Below are 24,104 nucleotides of genomic sequence, written 5' to 3'. Positions count from 1 at the left end.
TTCACAGGTATGGAATTAGAAATAATTCTAAACACCTTCGAAAGCATATAAGTTCAGAGCATTCATTCATTCAGCAGATGTTTATGTGCTTACTTTGTACTAGGCATTGTGTTAGATGCTAGGGAAATAATTAAAAACAGTAAAAGACCCTGTTTTGGGGGTGCTAACATAGGGTAGGAGTTTGGTGTGAGGGTTCAATGAGAGGGGAAATGACCTATGCATTATACGATGGAGGAAGAACATAGCAATAAACGAGTAAATCAAAGATGTGAGCAAAGAAATTTCCAGAGATTGATAAGAACAATAAAGAAAATAGGGTTATGATGAAGGAGTAAGGAGACTCTTTAGATCTGGGGATAATCAGGAATTTCTCTAAAAAGATGACCCTGGAGTGGATGCTCAGTTAAATTTGAATTTAAGATAAACAATGAATAATTTTATTTATTTATTTATTTATTTTTAGTATAAGTAGCCCCTATTTTTATTCGCTAAATCTGAAACCTTGCACTGGAGACGAGGCCCAGTCGTGAGGAGAAGCGAGCCGTGTGGAGAGTGTGGGGGAATGAGGAAGTGGAAGATTTTTCAAGCGAAGGGAAGAGCAGAGGTGAAGGCAGGTGTGTCTGAGGACCAGAAAGAAGGCTAGTATAGCTAGAGCATGATAAGTGAGGTGGCGTCATGTTTAATCATATAGATAGGGCATGGCAAGGAGTTTCAACTTTGTTATCTGTGGTGGGATAGTTTCAAGATAAAGAGTGACAAGACCTTGTGTACATTTTGTAAAAAATGTTCTGCCTGTATAAAGAAAGGACAAGAGTGAACCTAAAGAGAGGTCAGTTAGGAGGCATTCAGGTGAGGTTTTAATTTTTAGGTGGTAGCCCAGGAAACGGAAAAAAGACAAGAGCAGATTTGGAATGTACGAGATCTGTCCAGAAAGTACGCAGTCATGTAATATGAAAAATAGAGACATCTATTGAAGAAAATACAAGGTACAAGAAACACTGTACATAGGACAGTGATGTCTCAGTCCCCTTTCAAGTAGGCACCGTGAGACCTCACACAGTTCTCCCAGTCACCATCAGTTGCCCCGTTTTATTTCCTGAATCTCATCGATAGTCTGAAATCTCTTCTCTTTCAAGGGTGATTTTAATTTTGGGAAAGGCCAGAAGTCACAGGGCATCAAATCTGCACTATAGTAGGGCTGAGTCACCTGGGTGATATGATGTTTCGCCAAAGAGCTCTGCACAAGACGTGATGCATGAGCGGGCATGTTGTCGTGATGAGACTGCCAGTCACCAGTTGCCCATTGTCATGGCCTTCTGAATCAGCTGAATAGTTTCCATGGAGGAATGTTGAAGCTTAATGCAAAATATGATGCAGATTTGTTGCCCTACTTGCTCAGTCATTTTGAATGCAATGGCCACACAGTGCACATGCTCACTCAGTGACGTCTACCGTCCCCACTGACTAGTACAGTGAAGTCATCATTGTTTACACATGCGCATTCCAGTCCACTCTCCTTGGCTGCCAGGTTACATCAGTGTTGCGCAAACCGTTTTCATTATATTAACAATGGCTGGACTTCTTCTGGACAGACCTGTACTTTTGGTGTGTGAAGGACTTCACATTCTGGTTTCTTTTTTGACATCTCAAAAGAGACTGTCACCTAAATTGCAAGACTTTTAAAGGCTTTTAAAATATTTTAAGTGCTGGAATTAATAATAAAAACTATTCTCAACATTTTCTAATTGAACTTGGGTTCTTTGGGTTCTTAAATAAATAAAAATTGTCACTAGTTATTAACTTTTTTCCAAAGTTGAGTTGGGATTTTCTGAATATTCTGCATAGAAATTTTAATAGGAATTATGATATACTTCTTAGAATTTGCATAAATCCAGTAGATTATTAAAGATTTAGAGAATTTATCAAACTGTTGTCTACAAAATTCCTTTATTAAGTCCATGAAGTTTTGTATTGGAAATAAAATCCCAGAATTTTATGTCTTAAATAGGGAAAAAAAAATGTCTGTGTCATAAAGGAACCTACAGTCTATTTTTATTTTTTAAGAAGCTTTATTTTATATACTAAGCATATCCTGGAAATATTATGGGTTTGGTAATAATAAAACTCCAAGAGTGCTTCTTGGAATTTCAAAATGTCTTGGGTTACTTCTAGTCTTTAAAGATAAGATCTACTCAGCACATCAATAGTTTTTTGCAGGAATGAATTATAGTGGTATTCTTTAAAGATGTACTTAATAACTTAGGTATTTAGCTATTTCTATCACATTTAGCTCTTGGTGGCAGTATAGCCAATTACATGATTATTATTTATAGCCAATATTTAAGAAAACTGCTTATTATGTCTTCAGTATACTGGTGAATAGGTACTTTTGAATTGTATTTACCTACCTCTTTTATAGTAATAGTAATATGCCTTTTGGTATTTCTAAAATAGTCTATTTTATTCTTCATAGCATTTTTTAAAATAATCACAGTTCTTATTTACTTATTTATATTTTTAAAAGCCCTGGCTGGTTTGGCTCAGTGGACTGAGCGTCGGCCTGCGAGCTAAGTGCCGCTGGTTCGATCTTCCAGTCAGGGCACATCAGAGAAGGAAAACTCTGACTCCAAAAAACCTCCGCTGCCTTGCGGCATACCTCTTCAGGGGAAAGGCTAAGGGAGTAAACCCCGACAGATAATCCGGAGCCGGAGTCCCTAAGGCGGTTTGACGTTGTAGTCAACACCGGCAACTCCTGCGGCGCACCTGAAGCCAAGCTGTATTGACTCCGTCTTTCCCTTGGACCCTTCAGCTGCGAAGAGAGGGAGGGTCTGCTGCATGGGCAACAGCAGACCCTCCATATCACCCTGCCCAGGCTCTGTAGCTTCAGCTTCACTGGAGAGGACACTCCAGCGTCATCACAAGATGTCGATTCAACACGGGAGGAGACAGATACCGTGTCACTCCCGAGTCGGACTGCACAGCCATTCTCGGCGGTGCAGATAGACTCTTAAGAAGCTACACCATCGTCTCTCGAGACGGACGGCTGCCAACGATATATTTTTAAAGATTTTATTTATTTATTTCTAGAGTAAGGGGAAAGGAGAAAGAAAGAGAGAGAGAAAAACATTATTGTGTGGTTGCCACTCATGAATACCCAGTGGAGACCTGGCCAGCAACCTAGCCATGTGCCCTGACTGGGAATTGAACTGGTGACCCTTTGGTTCACAGGCTGGTGCTCAATCCATTGAGCTACACCAGCCAGGGCACAATTCTCAATTTTTAAAATAGGCTGTCAGCAAATGGTCATGCTCTTGAAGAACATGACTTTTAATGGTTATGTGGTATTTTTTATAGATGTTCCCTTAACTTTTCAATTGTTTCCAATTTCTTTATGCAATACTAACTGTTGTGAACATACTTATATAAAAATTAAGCAGTGTGAAATTCTTTTGGAATAAATAATGTTGATCAGAGTGGGAACATAGGGAGAAGTAAAGCTAGAAAGGAAGGATGCTTGGCCCACAGAGTTTGAATTTATGAAAGCACTTGGGAGCTATTGAAGATGTTGAACATGGGAATGACATGGTCAAAATAATGGTTTTTAGGAAATTCTCTTTTTTGGTGGTTGTTATGCCTTAACTTTGTTTTAAGTTACATCTCGGCCAATTTGAAGCAACTCCTCAAAGGAATAAAGTAACCAGCTTTACAATTTGTTCTGAAATACATAAGTACACGAAAGAGCATTATTATTGCTTTGTCCAGGTGTGAAATAGTCATAATTGTCATTGCTGTTGGCATTTTCAGTTTTCCTTATTGTATGAGATGAGACACCTTTAATATTTTATAGCAAAGGTTAGTGAGACTTTAATCATGTCATAATTTTAGATCTTGGCATATGTCATAGGTAGTTTTGGAGAAATAACTAGTTACTAATTACATCTGGTGTCAAAAATGTCAGCAGCAGTTAAATGTCTTCAGGCATTAAATTACATATGTCTGAATTTAATAACTCTAGGGAGGCGAATTAGAGTGTTCTTCAAGAGTACATAAAACATTGCAGAATAGGATTTGAAAACTTGGAATATATTGTAAATTTGGACTGAAAAAAGAGCATCATTAAAAAATAAGTATGCTAAAGTGTTTGATGAGTTTGGAAGCTTTTTATAAATACAATCTTCAGGATTAAATTTGTTTTTTAAAAGTTGAAATTTACTCAGTCACTAATTTCAGTGAATATGCAGAATGGAAGAAACTTAATTCCTTCCATGTTTTTAATATTCCTTTGATCTTTCAAAGCACTGTAATGTACCTTATCATGCCATTAATAGGGGAAGATCAATAATTGACAGAAAACTTTAGATTTGTAATACTTTCACAAATGTTGGGGGTGGAGAAGGAACAGTTGTAATGCATTAGCTGTAAGTATTAGCAAAATCTAATGAACGTGGCTTACGCAAAAAAGAAACCTGTCTTATGTGATAAGCCCTGGGTTAGTATGTAATCAAGGAGCCTGACTCTTACTGGCTTTCTCCTCTGTCATCCTTGGTATGGGGGTTTTGTTCTCATGGTTGCAGAACATCTAATGCACCCCCAGGTGTGGACCTTTCAAGAAAATGAGCGATGTGTAAGGCATGCCAGAGGCACACGGCATCAGGTTTTGTTCTTTTTACATTCTTTCCTGGGAGCTCCCCCCGGGGATTTCCACTTTCTATCTCATTGGTTAGAACTGAGTCATGCGGTGTCCCCCAGCAGGAAGGAAATATGGAAAATCGTTGTAGTTTTTCAGCCTTTTTAGAAGCAGAAGGTAAGAGAAAAGGGTTATGAATACCTTTTAGGTGATGAGTCTGCAGTCTTGCCACAAGAAAAACATTATATCTCTTTGATGATTTTTAATTTTTAAGAGAAATTTTCTTAAACTAGGATATCAGGGAATAATTGAAAAAAATAATTTAAATAGCTTTCCTAAAGCTTACTTTCTGCTTCGTTAGAAATCCACTCAGGTCAATCTCACTTGCAAAATAAAAGAGCGCAGAGGCTCGATGACGTACAGGTCACCCCCGTATAACACGGTCGTTAGGTCCCTAACAAATGCCGTGTTATGCGAATCCGTGTTATACGAAACAGAGAACTAGTACAGAAAGGGGGGGTCAGCTTTCAAAAACTACAAAATCATATATTTTATAATTAAGGGAAATATCTTTATTAATACAATTTTCATCAAAAGTATTACATATTAATATAAATTAGGTAATGTTTTCTCGTCATCACTACTAAGCTCCATTAACCGAATGCATTTTCCTTTTGACAAGATATCCTCGTCCTCTGAACTGTCTTCAGCATTATCTTGATATCTGTGCTCTACTTTTTGCAAAAAGTCTGTTGTTTTAGATTGCTTGCTTTTAGCTGAGAGATCCTTATAAATTTCGTTATACGGTGCTAGTACTTTTGAAGTTCTCTCTTAAACTTTGCGCCCCTTTCAGTGCAGGATCTTCACTTAAGAAATATGGCTCTAACTGTTTGGCTAAGTCTAGGCCTTTCTTTATGCTTTTTAGAGTAAATTGTTTAACTTCTTCAGTTTCATCAGTGCCACCGTCCCCTAAGTTATCTTGGCACATTCCAGATGTCATTTCCACCAAAATTGCTTCATCAGTTCCCTCTTCTACAAGCAATTCTTGGGTATCTTCTACAGTCATATTATCAAAACCTTCCCCTCCTAAAGACTTAGCAAGTTCTCCTATTGCATCCATCCTGTTTTCTGCTGGCTCGATTAGATTTTCACTTTGAATTGACTCCAGCCATCTATTTTTCCAACAAGCATTTATTGTTGTTGGTTTTATTTCTTTGATGGATGAGATTATTAGATTAATGCAGTTCAAAATTTTATCACGTTCAGTGTTGTATGGGAAGTTCCCTAATTTCATGTTATACAGGAGTTTTCCCCAATTCTCTAGCCATGTTATAGAAGTACTGTGTTATGCGGGGGTTACCTGTACTTGGTGTTTGTTTTTAAAAATAATAAGGAAAGATTCCTCATGAGAATCCCATTAAATATGACAGCTCAGTTGCAAATAAATTAGATATTAGGCTTAAACAAAAATTAGAGGGTTATCTTGCAAGAGATGACGTAGTCAATACTAAAAATAAGTTCACCTACACCAAAAGAGACAGGGCAGTTTATTTTCATTCCATTACAATATGCAGATTTGGCGAGGATAATTTGCTTCCCTTTCACTAATGAACAAATTTAAGGGGTTCAGGTTTTTAAAAAGCTTCAGTCTACAATTGATATTTTAGTAGGAAACTCTAAAAACAACAATATATCTCTTGAATTTTTAGTGTTTATCAAATAAAATTCACAATAAAGTGCATCAGACATACTAAACATTGTTAATTTAAAGCATATGTAATCATTGTGTGTGTGGTAAAGCAAACAGATCATGTAAATATCACATAAACACACAGCATTAAGGAGAGAGACCCTGAGTGTTACTCTCCCAGAATTCTCTCACCACTGACCACCCACTTGCTACTTTACCCTTAGTTGCAGACATAAAAATAGGTGATGAGTAAATGTTCTTTTCTTTTACCTTCTCTCTGCCTGTTTCAGCCAGCCTGCCTGTCCCACCTGTGTCATCTCTTCTATCATTTATCCACACTGCCTCTTCGCACAGATTGTTTTGTTCTTTGTGCAATCTGGAACACTTGAGGCCATTAGGGGAGAAGAGAAAACACCGTGAAAATGAGCTGTGGCACCTCTGAACCTGGGATTTCTGGGGTAGAGGAAAAGGCATTGGGGCCAGCTGGCACCCAGCTGGTCTGTCTAGTTCTTTCCCTTGTTCTCCATTTTGAATAAAAGGATAAAATGAGCTTCAGTTTTAAAAAACAAGCTTTTTAATGTACATTTCTGATCCTGACCCTACTCTCTTTGCTTCCAGCCTTACTCAGGGTTCTTGAAAGTAATTATTCTTTATATGAGACCAAATCTTTCCTTCTGTGATTAGAGACAATGTTAAAAATCCAGATAACTATGAAGTCAGTACAAAGGCATAAATACGTGACTATCAAAGAGGAAAAAGGAAGAATATGGATTTCTTCCTGTCTGGGAATGGAGATTGAATTAGGAATCTTTTGGGTCCTTTGGATGTACACAGTAGATGGGCAGAAGAGAGACACTGGGACAGTCCTGTGTTTGGTATAAACAGAAGCAGAAGCACTTCATGTCTTATGTAGCCTAATAGGTGGGAACCAGTGGGAACTGTGGTGAAAAGCATTAGATGTCATATTTCAGACCTGCCTGAGAAATAAGGAGGGATAAGTCCTTGAAGAGCATTCGGCTACCAGCTAGGGAGAATCTGTAAATAATAATTTGGAACTCTTAATCAGAGTTCCTTTCAGAGGGTTATATGGTATCAATTGGCAACTTCCCATTGGCAGCTGCTAAGGGCTTCAGATAGGGTCAGCTGTACTCAGAATTATGAAGTTAGAAGGATTCACCTCCTAGATTCTGGACTTTATTTTTTTTTTTAATGTGTTTTATTGATTATAATATTACATTTGTGCCAATTTCCCTTCCCTCTGCTCCCCTCCACCCGGTGGCCCCCCTCCCTCCAGTTGTCCCCCCCTTTTAGATCATGTCCATTGGTTGTGCATACAGTTCTTCTCAACCTCTCTCTGTCTATTCCATTCCCTCCTACCATGCTCCTTAATTCCTATATCATCTCCCTCCTTCTCCCCCTTCCCCCTCCCTGTTGACCTCCCCCCAATATGTTCCCCGTACCTATAGTTCTTTTTCCACTCTCGTTGCCTGTTTAGTTTGCCTTTGTTTCAATTCCCTAGCTTCTGTTGTTTCTTGTGATGCAGTTTTCATTTTAGATTTCATTGTCTTGATCCTCCTTTTTCTAAACCAGTCCCTTTAACATCTCATATAACAGTGGTTTGGATCTAATGAACTCTTTCAGTTTTATTTTGTCCTTGAAACACTTTCTCTGTCCTTCTATTCTGAATGACAATTTCGCTGGATAGAGTATTCGTGGTTGTAGGTTTTGGATTTTCATTACTTTGAATATTTCTTGCCAGTCCCTTCTTGCCTGCAGGGTCTCCCTTGAGAAGTCAGCTGATAGTCTAATTGGGACCCCTTTGTACATAATTCTTTTCTTCTCTCTTGCTGCTTTTAAGATTCTCTCTTTATCTTTAATTTTTGACATTTTGATTATAATGTGTCTTGGAGTGGTTCTCCCTGGGTCCAGTTTTTTTGGAACTCTCTGTGCTTCCTGGACCTGTAAGTCTATTTCCTTCCCCAAGTCTGGGAAGTTCTCCTTTATTATATTTTCACTCAATTTTTCAAGTTCTAGTTCATCTTCCTCGCTCTCTGGCAAACCAATGATTCTTATGTTGGGCCTTTTATAGCTGTCCCAGAGGTTTCTGATCCTCTCCTCGTTGCTTCCCATTTCCTCTCGCTGCATTGGTTAACTGCTTGTTCCTTCTCCATATTCCAGTTTGTTGAAATGAACTCTGGATTTTTTTTCCTCACCATCTGTCTCGTATGTGGTTTTGTTCCTTTCGTTATGAGTGTTTTTCGCTTCTTTCTCATCTTTTTCCAGATCTTTTGTGAATTCTGTAAGCCACCTGATAACAATGGCCCAGAACTGAGCATCTGACAGGTTTCTTATCTGTTCATCTGTCAGGTTCTCCATCTGTTGCCTGGTGAGCTGTGCCACCGGGATTTCTATAGTTGTCTGCCTCATTTTGACAGATGCGTTTTGTTTTCTTGGGCCGGCTGTAGGGGGCAGTGCCTGTGTACTCGTAAAGACCCAGCAACTGGCGCCGTTCGGCGACCTTTCTCGCTGCGCCGTGGTGCTTTGTCGTCACAAGCCAGCGACCGGTGCCTGTCCGCGACCTATTTCGCAGCCCTGTGGCGCTTTTTTGGGGGGCGGGGGTCCAAGATGGATTCACACAGTTATTCCGCTAGGAGACCAGGATCCGTCCTCCCGCCCCCCTGGGCCTCACTGTTCAAGGCGATGTGGTGGCTGCTTTCCCCAGCGTTGGGGTCGCGAGCTGCCGGGGGTTCGACTGCAGCCGGGGTTGTTCTCCCCGCCGCTGTCCCAGGTGCGACCGCAAACAGCGCCGCCCCCTTTCGCTCTTACCTGCCCAAAGGGCGCCGCTGGTTTATAACTTCATATGTTGGGCTTCCATGTAGTTTTATTTTCTGGAATTTCTAGTTATCCTTTGTTTTGAAGTAGTTGTATTCCTCTCTAGTTGTAGAGGGAGACCTAGCGCGTCCGTCTAAGCCTCCATCTTGGCCGGAAGTCCGTGGACTTTATCTTTTCTTTCTCACCAGTGTTGCTGCCCTCATTTTTGAAAGGATCTGATTCTAAGAGATAAATAATTTATATCAGACTTCCTTCATACTCTTACAATTAAAAAGATATTTGAGGAAATGATGCGTAGGGCCTGTGAAATACTTCTGCCATATACAGAGAGCCATTGTCTTCCGCTGGTAGAATGTATACTTACTTGTGCCATTCAGTCCCACTACTTCCAACAAAAACTGGACTTTGAATGGTATTCCAGTAATTAGGAGACAGTCTGGGAGTGGTGATAGTGGAATCATTTTAGAACAGAGGCAGAGAGAGCCCTGAAACTTTGGGTAGATAGGATTTGAATGGATGGGCCACGTTCAATTGCCCACAACTGAACCTGATTCAGAGGCAATCTGCCTTATTATAGAGCCCAGGGGATCTCCTTTTACTCACAGAGCAAAGGTTAGAGCAACTGAATAGAGGAAAAATTGGTAGAGGAAAGAGAATCAGTTGGGAAGAAATATATTGGGTTGGCCAAAAAGTTTATATATTTTTTTCCATAAGATAGCTCTAGTAGTACTTAGTTGTCTAACTTCATTCGAAACAATTTTGTTAGATTATATTGTGACAACTTTCATATCATGTCAGTGTGGATTTAAAAAGAAACTTATCAAATTGGTGAATTTTTGTGTAGCCACTTTAATATTATAGATGGAAGAAAATATACAACATTTTTAGCATATTATGCTTTATTATTTCAAAAAGGTAAAAACACAACTGAAACACAAAAGATCTGTGCAGTGTGTGGAGAAGGTGCCGTGACTGATCAAAAGTGTCAAAAGTGGTTTGCGAAGTTTTCGTCCTGGAGATTTCTCGCAGGACGATGCTCCGCGGTCAGGTAGACCAGTTGAAGTTGATAGCGATCAAATCGAGGCATTAACTGAGAACAGGCAACGTTCTACCAACACAAGGAATAGGCAACATACTCAAAATATCCAAAATGATAAAGTTATTGGTGAAAATGAAAAATGTGTCTTTTATTTTACAGAAAAACCATACAGACTTTTTGGCCATCCCAATAATATAATTGGGAAATCATTCCTGTCTAACATGAAGATGCTAAATAAGCATGGAAATAGTAAATGCATTTTCAGCTTTCAAAAAGATTTTGATGAAGATCCACAGCAAATCTTCCCAAATCACTTGATAGATCTCTCTGAAGTATTTGGGAAACAGTAAATTTGACCAGGTGTAATATCCTGAATTAGTCAACATTTCATGAGAGTAGGTGTCATAAAATGAATATGCTTATTTAAAAACCATGAAATTCTTCTCAGAATTATTTGTGCATTTCAGGTTTCTATAATACAGGAAATTTATAACAGCTGGGTCAGGTGGGGAGAAAGAACTAAAATTAACATGGAAGTGAGATAGCCATATAAAGATAAATGGATGGGAAAAAATTAGTGATCTTCAGCTGAAAAGACAAAGGTGGGTGAATGATTAATGGAAGCATATAAATACAAAAAGTAAACAGTAGGATATTCAACAAATTTACTGAGCAGGGAACTAAGTCTATGAGGCTATGAAGATGAATCTCAAGTTTCTGATATCAGATAATAGATGCTAAAAGGAGGATACTTAAAGGGTCTTTAATAATACTCCACGCTACAAACTTGCTGGTAGACTTCATGGGGCACAAAGATGCTGTATTCTTTTTATGCTATGTGTCCTGTACCTAGTAGAATTTCTGGCATGTTGCAGTTCTTAACATGAATATCCTGTGTGGGAGGAGCAGGATAAGTGATTGTTTTGAAATATAAATCTGATCCTATCAACTGCTTCCTTAAATCCCAATGGTTTCTTAATGATAGCTCCTAGAATAAGGACAGATTCCCTGATGTGGCCTGCAAAGCCTCCTCTGGCCTCATCTCTTCCTACTTCTCTGGCCCTACCTTCTACCCTCCCGTTCTGCTTTACCTATGCCGGCCATCTTTCACTCCATACGTGCTATACTCTGTCCACTACGCAGCCTTTGTACGTTTGCCTCCTTCCCCCAGCACAGTTCTCCATGTGCATACTTACACCTACCTCCGTTCCTCAGATCTCTGCTTGTGCCTGGCCCTTGCTTGTTTGCCCTCAAACATTCTTGGGCCCTTCCCCTGCACTACATCAGGGGAAGGCTTACCGCTCTTGGCTCTATTTCCAGAGCCTCACTGTCAGCTGACTTTCAGCTGGGTTTGACCAATGTGAAGCTCTGGTGGGAAATGGGAGTGGGCTAGAGGAGCCAGGGTATTCTTCCTCTTCTCTGCAACCTTGGACAATAGGTCTGGCAGCCACTCTTTCTCCTCCATGACCCCATGCTTCTCACAGGAAAGGCCCACCCTGCTTCCAGCTTCTGCCTGATGCTCTAGCCCCTGGCCTCTGCTCACACTCACCCTCCCTCTGTTCTTCCAGCCCAGGCTTGTGTGTGACTTTTGACTGTTGATGATATTTGAGTTGCTTCACTGTGCCGTTTAGTTCTCAGTTCTTCCCATTGCTGAGTAGACATTCCCCTGTTTTCAAGTTCCACTCTTTCACACACTTTGGTGATTTCTGTTCCATCAGATCCTGGCTGATGCAGCAGCCAATCATCATTCTTCTGGGGAACTTTCCCTAATGACCATAAAACTCTTTGGTAATACTCATCACAGTTGGGAGTTCACAGTTACATTCGTATGAAAGTCTGATCAGTGTTATTTCCACCAATATCTGCCGTTACAGCACATGCGGTGATTGTTTTGGCTCACGGCACTTGGTGTTCAGTGGGTATTTAATAAGTGTTTCTGGTACGACAGGCTGGCTGGCCATGAGCCTACATTCACCTCAACCCTTTGTCTCCGAGGCATTCAGGCTTCAGTGTGACCGAGTCACATTGCTCTCCTTTTCTCCCTTCAAGCTGTCTCTGGTGTACATCTTGACCAAATAAAAACGTTTAGGTTGAGGAAATCTACAGGATGAAATTTACTGCTCAATATTTCCTTTGTTAAAAATAGATTTTAAACCTTATTTTTAAAGTAAGGACTTTAGTTTATAAATTTGGTACATAAATAATTATGATGTTAATAATTATATTAATAATATTAAAGACATCAAAAGAATGTCTAACTCTGTGTGTATAGTTTAATGTAGCCTAAATAAAGTGACTGTGTGATCTGAAATTGTACTTATTTTATTTCCCTTTTAGTTTTGGAGAATTATTGAAGTCTTACTGAATATCTGTTTAGATCTTTCTACGCATTGTTGAATGTACATACAAAGAGTCTAAAAGAGCTCCCTAAAGAACTTTGATTTCAAGTAAGAACATCCGAGACACACAAATTTATAAATACATTAGGCGAGATGCTTCCGAGGTGGCATTTTGGCATTTGTTTAAGGCCAGACGCCTTGCAGATAGCACTGCATTTAACCATTTGCCATTTACAGCCTTAATCTTAGCAAAGGAAGAGAAAGATGAAAGCAAATAAAGCTTTTTTGAAAATGTCAGTCTTTATGAAAACTCTGGGTTAGTTCAATTTGATAATATTTGTGAATACAGTAGGGACTCGGTGTATTTTAACCACATATAATGTTCTATAATTTGGCTTCTTAAATAAGCTAGATGATTTTTGAGCTTCAGTAGTAAATCCTATGAGTTATTTCCACCCTTAAAGTTTATCTTGGTTAAAAAATGAAGAATGCAGTTCTCGGTCTCATATTTTCTAAGTGTATTTAATATGATCTTGAAATACCGTATAAAGAGTAGGGATGTTGGTTAAAATGTAGAAACGACAACGGTCCAAATTAAAGACGAGTTAGGCACTGAGTGCGAGAAAGAAGGAACTGCATGCGAGGCGGGAGGCACTGTGGCTATGGCCCTCTCCTTCCGGGAAGATAAGCGGGGAAGAAGGACGGTCAACAGTGCAGTGAGCCTCGGTCTGGTATCAGCATGTGGATGTTCCACCAGAGTTTCAGGATAAGGTAATGTGAGGCTCCAATGCCGAGGAGATAGCATTCTCTTGGGAAGATCCAGGAAGAATATGTTAAGGAGCTTCCAAGCCTCACAGTATATGAGGTCTGTCCAGAAGGTGTCCAGGCACATATGAAAAGTAGAGACATTTATTGAAGAAGATACAGTATACAATAAACATTATACATATAATGACACCTCAGTCCCCTTCAAGTAGGTGCCTTGGGACCTCACACAGGTCTCCCACTCACCATCAGCTGCCCCCTCGTATTTTCCTGAATCTCTTGACAGCCTGAAATCTTTTCCCTTTCAAAGGTGATTTTGGTTTTGGGAAAAGCCGGAAGTTGCAGGGCACCAAACCTGGGCTGTAGGGGGCGCTGAGTCACTGGTGTGATTTGATGGTTTGCCAAAAACCTGTATGAGACGTGATGCATGACCGGGTGTGCATTGTCGTGATGAAGCTGCCTGTCACCAGGTGCCCATAGCTATGGCCTTCTGAATCACCTGAATAGTTTCCACAGAGGAATGTTCAAGCTTAACACAAAATCTGGTGCAGATTCTATGCTCTACTCAATCTCATTTTGAGTGTGACAGTCACACAGCACACATGCTCCCTCAATGGCACTTACTGCCCCCCAATGACTAGCGCAGTGAAGTTGTTGTTCACACGTGCACAATCCAGTCCACTCTTCTTGGCTGCCAGGTTACCTGGATGTCGCACAGACCATTCGTGTTCTATTACCAATGCTGGACTTTCCCAGACAGACGTAGTATGTAGGATTTTGAGATAGTAGGGAGGACATTTCAAAGTGGAAGACATGGGGTGAACCCAAATGAAAACAATATTTGAGTATGTTTAGGATACAGTGAGTTGTCCAAGTTGGCTAACGAATACAGTAGTGTAGGAAGATTATGCAAAACAAAAATAAAAGCGTTGGACCATATTATAAAAGTACTTTAAGTACCAGGCTAAGAAATTTGGCTCTTACTCCATGACAATAGAAATAATGGGGACTTTTTGAATGAAAGTGATCTCATCATAATCTATCTTTAGACAGACTAGCTCTGAATTTTTAGTCTTAGGTCACTTCTTGGCAGTGTGACTTTAATTAAAGGCCTCAAACCCATCCCATACACAAGGGTAGTACTTTTATTCCTCTATAAAATGGGACTAAAAATGCCTCACATGGTTGTGTAAGGAATGTGATATTCTGTATATAAAAATACCTACCACAGTACCTGGCATATAGTAGGTAATAAATACTGTGTTTACCAAATCTGGCAGCAGATGGGTAAAGTCAAGAAAGTTGTCACAAGGGGAAGACTGGGAACAGTAGAGGCGAGGGGCAGTGAAAGTCTGAACGATAATGGCGGCAGTGAAAATGGAAAATAGGATCAGTGGGCTTTAGATACAGCTGGAAATGGAGGGGTTTTCGGAGAGTGAGAGAAGAAACCAGGAAGACTGGAGCCATGAGGAGGGAGGAAGAGGAGGAGAATGATCTCATTCTGGACATGCTGGGTTGGAGGTACAGTGATTGTCAGAGGCCAGTCCAGGGATGGAATTTTTTTCATGTGCTGTTTTAATCTACTGTTTTGTTCGTTTTTAAAAATATTTTCAGTGTTGTTACTGTGAAGTTCTAGTATCTAGTAAGTTGAACACCGTGTTTGGGGTATATGCTCTATTTTTAAATCTTTTCTTTTTAATTTTTTTTTTTTAGATAGAATAAAAAGAAACTGATTTTACAATGAAGTAGTAAGATTCTAAATATTCTTTTAAAAGAGCTTTGAGAACAAGTTAAGGAAATAATATTAATAAAACTTAAACATTGTTTTGGACTACTTAGTACCCTCCAATGTTCTGCATTCCAAATAAAACTGATTTACTCAGTCCATTCTTTATCATGAACTAAAACATGCTATTCAAGGCATAGTAGCACCTTCCCATAGAAATCCTCTTAGACAAAAAGCTCATTTTATGAGTCATACTCTCAGATGCAGGATGCAGAACTAGGAAATAAACAATTTAGGAAAATGTACGAGAGGTGTTTATCCGAGATCCAGCATGAGTGTACAAATCCCTGCTCACATGTATTCAGTCCAGTCGAAGAGAGGAGTAGTAACAAGACAGCAATTTCTCTGTGCCAGTCATGGTTTTAAGGCTTTATATGCATGAACCATTTAATTCTCATAACAACCCCAGGAGAACAGGCATAACAACCCCCAACAGCCTTCATTTTATGTATGAGGAAACTAGACAGAAAGGGAGAAACTAATTTACCCAAATCACCCAGCTAGCAGGTGGTCAAGACAGTCTGCAGACCCAGGCAGTGTGACCCGGAGCTGATGTTCTTAAATGTTTAAGTCATCTCCGTGAATGGTAGGCTCTTCCACTCTAGTTCTTATGCCTGTGGGCACGTTATTTCATAATCTCTAAAATAAAGATAATAGTAACAGTATAAGGATTAAACGTCTGTAAGACACTTAGCACAGTATCTGACATATAGTAACTCTAACGGTAATTGTTGTATTGAACTTGACCTACACACCACACTCCTGTGTTTTTAGTGCTACCTGATGTTTTGTATATTCTGTTAATCCCCTGCTCCACTCTGTTTTAAATCCTTCCGGTAGCAGGGTGAGGAGGACTGAGGAATAGCTTCTTCAATTGTGAGATAGTGTTGTTTTGTTTGTTCATTTTTAAAGACAGGAGGCCAAATAGTGACTTTTAAGAACATCAGCAAGTTTTTATTAAGGGCTTTTATAAGAGGGATGGAAATTAATTAGCTGCTGCTCATCTCAGCCGAGGATAAAGCATGAACACACATTTAAATTTCAGAAAGGTTTAAGATAAATTAACTTCTCAGGAATAAAGAGTGTTCCTTTATTTTGTAGTATACAAAAAAATTAGATATTTGCCATTAATAACATAGTTTTAGAACATTTAGGAAGGAGTAGTTCATGGGACTAAACTGTTTGACATCTCTAGCTTACCTTTGCATTTTACTATAAATGTGAAGTAATTGAAGGTACTTTAAAATGAACAGGCTAAAGTAAAACGAGGCAGAAATTTTTATTATCTTCAAAAAGGCAAGTGGAAAGGACGGCAGCAACACTGAATTCATATGTCCTGTTAAATCAGTCTTTTTCCATAAGGTATTGAGTATTTCTTTATATAAATATTGGACATGGATAGAGTTTAAAGTGGGTTTGGGGACAGCTGTGTTTCCCATTTGTAAGCATGTTGATTTACATTGATATTGGTTATATTTGAAAGCTGTTTTATATAAACAGTATGCTCTATACTGGAGGAGATAAGGTTTTATTAATCATTGTAAATAAGACTACTTCTGGGTACTTCATTATAGTCCTTTAAAGGTCACCAAGTGATTCTCAGAGTATGGACAGATGGCTTGTTTTCTATTAAGTAAATGATGTGTGAATTTTCTTTTGTAAATTGAGCAACACTGAAAATGTTAGAAGTCTTAAGTAGGAAACCGTTGAGCATAAGTAAACAGGTATCATGAAACAGAGTTAATATTTGTGATAATATTTCATTTATGAAATTTGAGGAAACCTGCATATTCTAACAAAACCAGCAGTTTCTCTAAGATAAAAGTAATATATGTTTGGAAATTGGCATGAACTATATATTTTTTTTACCCAAATAAAGAAAACGTTAGAAAGCTATGATGAAAATTGCAGAAGTCAACCATAATCTTACTACTGAGAGAGACCACTGTTAACTTTGTAGAAGAACTTTATAAGCACAAGCATGCACACTGTTCACAGGGTGTGTTTGTGGCTCTGTCTCCATATGCATGTGTCCTTGTTTTTCTGTCTGCGTGGTACTCCATTGTGTGCCATAATGTATTTACCCAATCACTTATTGGTGAACATTTAGACTTTGTGCAGTTTTTATGTTTAAAGAAATCCATAATGTCAGTGTGTATATATTCATTTATTCTTTAAGTCATGGTGTAGCACCTTTTTTATCTATATATTTGACACACTTTTTATACTAAATATTTTAGACCTTGTGGGCCAGTCACTGTCACAGTTACTCAACTCTGCTGTTTTACCATCTTAAAGCAGCCAGAGACAACAGATAAACAAATGAGCGTGTTTTTCACTAAAATGTCTTTAAAAACAGCCCGCAGGCTATAAAACTATAGTTTGCCGACCCTAATCTAAGTGATTCCTTGGTCAAAGATTTTGCAAAAATAATTGGTACATGTTTTTAAATTGCATTGTATCAGTGTTAACTTTCTGACTTTGATCATTGTACTGTGGTTATATAAGATAATGTCCTTTACAGGAAATACATACTTAAATGTTTAGGGGTAAGGTGGCATCGTGTCTGAAACTTATTTTCAAAGGGTTTAGAAAACAGTGCAGAGAGGAGGGGAGATAAACAAATGTCGCAAAATGTTAAACAATTGGGAAATCCGGATTCAAGGTAAATGGAAATCCTTTGTATTATTTTTGCAGCTTTTCTATATGTTTGAAATTATTTCAAGGTAAAAAGTTATAAAAATAAATAAACAAATAAACAATCTGTCCTCAAGGCTCTCACACTTCCTTAGTAAGATGTAAATCACCCTGAAGAAATACAGTGATAATGTATGAAGATCAGGGTTGACCTGCTGGTTCCGAATCAGAGCTGTTTCTATCTGACAAAGGAATTAAAGGGCAGATGTTCCACTCTGTTGTTTCCATAACAACCTCAGACTTTTTATACTCTTCAGAGCTTTTTTTTTTTCACTGGAATGGTTGTATAAAATTTAAATTAGTTTCAAATCAAAACATTAGTGGAGACTTCCATCAGATTTAGAAGGAGAAAGAGAAGAAGATACTTAAGTGTATTACAAGGTAATCATTCGGATGTGACTACTTTCCTAACAGCCTGTGAACCTGGGCAGAGGATCGTTTTTATCTTTAGGCTTCTTAGGTCAGTTGTATTTGTATAATGAACTTTTCTCCTTCAGCATGAATCTGCATGTTGGCCCTCAGGTGAGGCGGCCAAAGGATGCAGTCCTTTTTCATCTTACGGCACACGTAAACTAATTACTAAAATTCTGTGGCACACCAAAAAATATGTTTTGCTGATCTGACAAAAAAAAAAAAAAAAAAGGTATAATTTTGCCTCAGTCATACTGGATGGCTATTGTCATGTTGTCTGTTGTCATTTTTTTCTTTGACAGTCTAAGGGAAAAGAGGTCAGTGCCTGACCAAACAGTCAGGTTTTTCATGTTTTAAAAATCCTCGCAGGACACCAGCGAGCCTCTCACAGCATACCAGTTGAAAATTGCAACACTAGTCGTAATTGCTCGGGTCCTCAGTATTCAGGATTCAATCCCACATCCCAAAGCAAGCCAAGTAAAAGTGACTTGTACAATGGCCCATCAAAACGATGATTTTTAGTCACCTTCTGGAAATCCTTAGCATGTGGGGCTTTGGTTACCTTGACCAATGAAACTGTAGTATATTCTCATGAACACAGCAGCAAGTTTTGTAAACCCAAGTGGCCTTCTGACAGAAATGTTTGGATGTTGAATTAACAGAATGGTTTTTGAAGACCATTTTAAGATTTAAATAATCCCAGAATATCCAGGGTATTTGATTGGCATAAACAAATAGTTCTACCTTTAGGCATGTATTTTTGAAAACCTCAATTTACGAGCTATGTTTTTAGGATCTCTGTTCTTACTACTCTAATTCTACCCTGTAGAGGATCTTTACCCAGTCAGAGGGCCCTCCAATAAGAATGGTAATTAGAATTAGGAAGCCAGGACAAACCCTAGGTGGTTCGTGGCAGCTTTTGAAAAGGAGGGGAAAGCAGGCCACATCTCTAACTATGAGAAAGTAGGTGAAGCTAGAGAACTGGCGTGATACTTACAAGAGACTTGGAGGAGGAAGGGGGGTAGAGGTATTGACAGAAACATGGAGTTTCCCACGTGAACTGTGCCTAGATTCCTTAGCTGTTCTACAAAAACCTGTCTTATAGCTGAAAGAGTATATGTTTTCAGTTTTTTAAAAAAAGTTTTTATAGCTGTCTGTGTCTGGGTTATGCATTAATGCTCTTTGACTAATCCTTTCCTTTCGCTTTCTTTCATCTAGTTCCTCCCTGCCCCCCCCCCCTTTTTGGTTAATGTAGGCAATGAAAGGACTGGAGATTCAGCACAGTAGTCATTGAATACTGTGAGTAGGGAATGCCTTTCCAAAAATGGTTAATGATGGGGATTGGACGTCAAGGCTACCCTCTGCTAATGACAGATGCTATTTGTCATTTAGCTGTCTCATGTCACCGTCTTTCTCAAAAAAGAAAGTTCCTATAGGAAGCTCTTCTGGTATTCCAGGCCATCAGTGCCTGAAGTCATCCAGTCCTGGGCCATCTCAGAAGAGCTGTTATTAGTACACTTCCTCTTCCCCATTTAACCTTGTCCCTCTTCAGTGGCTGGCTCGAAGCTCTCGTCCACTGCCCAGAAAAAGGAAGGACGGGAGTGAGGGGAACTAGGTTTCACTCTGCCCATGTAGATGGGAAGGAAGTAGTCCAGAGGCTTTCCCCCCCCCCGGGGAAAGCTGGCTGGGCAGGCAGCAAGGCTGGGCTGAGCTTGCTCAGGAGCTTGGAGCTGACACACATGCTGCCCATGTCAGACCTGCTTCTGTACTTTTCACCCTTTTGCCCATTATGTTTAGGCATTCAGAAGTTGGGTGTTGTCTCTTTTACACCTCCCCATTTGGGGTCAATCTGAGCAAGTAAATGTGTTCATGGGAAAAGTGTTTGCAAACTCTCTGGGTTTGTGCTTTATTGACATGGGTTTACATTTAGAGCACTGGAGCTTTGGGGATATGGATAATTGAGAAGTAGCCTATGAAAGGAGTAGCACCTCATGGCTTACAGATACATGTATCTTCAGGAAACTTCTTCGTAAGTAGTATGTTTTATATCAATCAAACTTAGAAGTAATCTGAAACACATTTTTAAACATTTGACTTCTTAGGGTTTTTCTAGGGGAAAAAAAACATTCCTTTTATGCTAATATTCATGAAATTGTGTTTTCTTTAAAGGGGAGTTGAATGGATCAATGTAGATTAAATATTATCTGCATTCAAGTTTTCAGTCACATTATAGCATTAATTGACAGTCAAATGCTTCTTATACCACAGTTACCATTTATTTGATTGTCTTGGGCATGAAAGGGGTGGTGGAATTGATACTATGCTTCTTTCTTTTGAAAGATCTTTTAAATTGAATGAACCCAAATTCTCTCCCTCTTCATATAGACTGAACTTGACAAAGAGCTGTAATACTGAACTTCATTCAGTTCTCCAAAGATGTCACACTAGCTCTCATCTCGTTCAAACCCTCTGCTCTCTTGGTTTAGAACTATTACCTCCACTTCTGACCTAGCCTGGCAAACTCCTACTCATCCTCCAAGGGTCAGATTAAATTTAGGAATGTCTTCTCTGCTCTCAGTGTGAGGGGACTCGTATTAAATCACACAAGTATTGCCATAATTATTTGTTCGTGCCTACCTTGCTGCTTCCGTGAAGCCAGGGAAGCTCATCTGTAGTGCTCACAGCTCTGCTTCCCACACCCAGCACACGTTGCCTATGCATTTGAACAAGTGAGTGAACCAATTAGTGCATTTCTCTCCATTACTTTTCTTCCCTGGTAGCTTTGCTGTACGTTATATTCAAGTGTGTTTCTTGTGTCAACATTGATCTTTCTGAAAATATTGCCACCCGTTTGCAGAGAGTTGTTATAGAACATACCGATGTGTCTGAAGGTCATGGGCATCCTTTTTCATTGTAGTATAATGAGAATTATGATAGAATAGGTATTGATTTACATTATGGGCCAGGAAGAATGGGAATAGTTATCTGCATTTTAAAACCTGCTGTTAAAAGTTCAGTTTTATACCAGCGTCATGTACATATGTACTCAGAGTACTGTGTCATTTCTCCCTTCCCTTCCCCACTTCTCTGGCAAAATAGTCTTCATGATGTCTTTTTCAGAAATATATATAATGAAAGAATGCTCAAAAGTATACCTAATCGCAGTAATTTCAGGTCTTTTACTTAGTGATCCTTTTACTCTTTCTTGCATTTTTGGTTTTTTGCTCAATGTTACAAGCTTGTGTGGGAGAGAACAGTTTGTAAAAGAGTTACATTGGTGTGTTACTAAAATATATCCTCTTTTTGTCCATTGTATTAGAGTATGTCCATGTTAGGAAGGGATTAAAAAAACCAATGTTGTTTTTCCCCCAGGCGAGAAGAAGGCATCCCAGCTGGTCCGAGAAAGGATAAAGGGGATGTCAGAGTGTGCGAGCTCTTAAAGGCTGTCTCGGCGTTTTTACTCACTTGCTCTCCACAAGACAGATGCATGTGTAACAGCTAGAAGTGTTTTAACCTGTGTCTGGCGTTACTGGTGAAGTGAAATGCAGGCTGTCCCCAGTCTTGTATGTATTGACTCGTGGTTCAGCTCTTGTAACTGCTATTTAGTTAGTATGTGTCAGAAATTCTTCATGATTGATCAACTTTTTTTATGTATGTTGTATCAAAAAATACTAGAAATCATATTTTTACCTCAATAGAAAGCTCGCTTTTGATTTCAGCAAAATTCAGGCCAGTTGACCCAGGCTAAGGCACAGGAAAACACTACATCCTTTGTCATGTGTTTGTAGCTTTCTGGTTGGATAAATACAGCACTCTGAGTTTAATGAGATGCTGTATGTAACAGCTTCTGAAATAATGGCTGCTAAGCTAGAACCTGTTTGAAACGGATACCCAAGGAAGGGTACTTATTCTGAGGATACCTGTCGTTCCCTGGGCCTCACAGGCAGGAGTCCGGGCCGCTGTGCATGGTTGCACGGGTCAGGCTCCGCATCGCTGTCAGCAGGTCTGCAGCCGGCCTTACAGACCGAAGTCAGAACCACTGCCCGGCCTCTCCTTCCCCGCGGCTCCCGGCCGTTGGTGTGCTTTAGTCTTCACTCTGCGCACTGCCTTTCTGCACTTTCCGGTTTGTAAGAAGATACACAGATGCCTACAGCCACATTTTTCTTTCTTCCACTTGAGAAATCTCTGAACCTGAATCCCCACCATGTAAGAGGGAGCTCTGGTTGGTCCAGCTTGGGTCAAGTATATGTCCCTGTACCATCTAATGAGGCAGCGCAGTGGAACCACGTTCTCTAGGACAGGCTGTTCCTGCTGTAACCATACCGAGGGTTAGAGGGGGAGAGCTTGGCAGACATTGTGTAGGTGTTGAGTATTATCAGTTTCGTTTCTTTTTATAAAATATCAGCCATGTCACAAAGTACAAGTTGAAAAGAATATGCTGTTGCAGAGATTAATAAATGTTTGCAAACTATACATTTATTGCAACATAACATTGTAGGAGTTTTTCTCCATTAGATAATCAGAATATGTAGGGTTCTGATATGTTTTGTGAAAGGGTTCTGTTCTGTCATAATCACAGTAGGAATTTTCTCTCCCATTAAATTTCAACTGGTGTCATCATTATGCTTTTAATTTTCGGATGTGCCCTGAACTCATCTCCATCTTTGCTTTAACAGTGTTACCATGGCCTCGAAATGAGAGCCTCCTACCCCATCCCACACCCATTTCCCCGACTCCAGGATCATCTGTTCTAAGTCTTTTCATGCTTAACTATGCAGCCTAAATGCCATCCCTCCAGATGAAGCCTTCCCCAGTCCACTCACCCCGCGTTCCCGTCACATCCTGTCCATACATGTCTGCGGCAAGTCCAGCTTCGGTCTTAGCACACAGCTTAGATTCTCTCTGAACCAGTGCTAACTAGTACTGAGATACTGCCCACGGTGCTTTCAGCCCCTGACAAAGGCAGGATCCTGTGGCCTGAGCAGGATTGTATGTAGCTTATATAGCCACATGTTTGGATTCGAAGGATTGACCTAGAGCTGCCAGGCGAATTCCATGGGTGTAACCAGATGACTGTTTCAAAGGGGAGGGGTGTTGTGACCCCATTCATTACCTCCCCTGCGGCAGAGATCCTGATCCTCATTTGGGACACCAAGGAACCAGGCGTACCTGATTCTCTAACAGAAACACAGAAGGCAGACTCACCATCTACAGAGATTTTGCGTGAGAAGTTCTATAGACATTAAATTTTCCTTAGTTGTAGCTCATCTTTTAGAGCAGGGGAGCACCCAGATTTGGGTAGCACCGGAAAACATCCAGTTGGCTTCTTCAGAGAAAGGAAGTTATTCCATGATTGCTGGGATTGACTGAGAGCCTCCCACCCGTAATCTGCACCTGTATTTGTTATCACAGACATTTTGCCTCCACTTTCATTGCTCCCTCCTTGCCCCGTCTCTTTTTAAATAAAGATTTCATGCTCAGCACCCCAAAGGACAGTATAATTGTTTCATGTTCATTTTTTCATTATTATTCTTTTATTTGTCAAAAAAAAAATACAAATTTTCCCTTCCTGCTGTTCCTTTTATGGCCCCTTCTTTTTCCTTTCAGGTGATATGTCTTTAAGTCTACTGCATAGGGGAAACTTTCTAAATGGATGAAGACTTATAATTTTGTGAAAAAGATATTTATTACCATCAATATAATCTCCACTCTTTGGAGGTAAAGACCATGCCTGAGCTCATTATCCTTCTAGTGGGTTTGAATGAGCTAGTTTTCTCTTACTAAATATTGACATTAATCACCATCTTTGTCTTTCCTAATAAGACAGTTATTTTAGCTTCTCAGTCTTGATCCTATAAAAGGAAATTAATATTTGAATGACACAGTTTAAATATTGTCTTTAATTGCTATTTGTTTCA

The 24,104-nt window shown here is 39.5% G+C and overlaps 1 protein-coding gene across 1 annotated transcript in view; it reads left to right on the top strand.

Moving 5' to 3' along the window:
- PDZD8 (PDZ domain containing 8) overlaps nucleotides 1–24,104 on the top strand; it is a 61,576-nt gene that overhangs the window by 25,155 nt on the left and 12,317 nt on the right. The window lies entirely within an intron of this gene.

The sequence above is a fragment of the Furipterus horrens genome, unplaced genomic scaffold (assembly GCF_987537825.1).
Source record: "Furipterus horrens unplaced genomic scaffold, mFurHor1.1.pri manual_scaffold_5, whole genome shotgun sequence".
Taxonomy (NCBI): Eukaryota; Metazoa; Chordata; class Mammalia; order Chiroptera; family Furipteridae; genus Furipterus; species Furipterus horrens.
The sequence above is the reverse complement of the archived record's forward strand: the minus strand, read 5'-3'. Positions and strand labels throughout refer to the sequence as shown.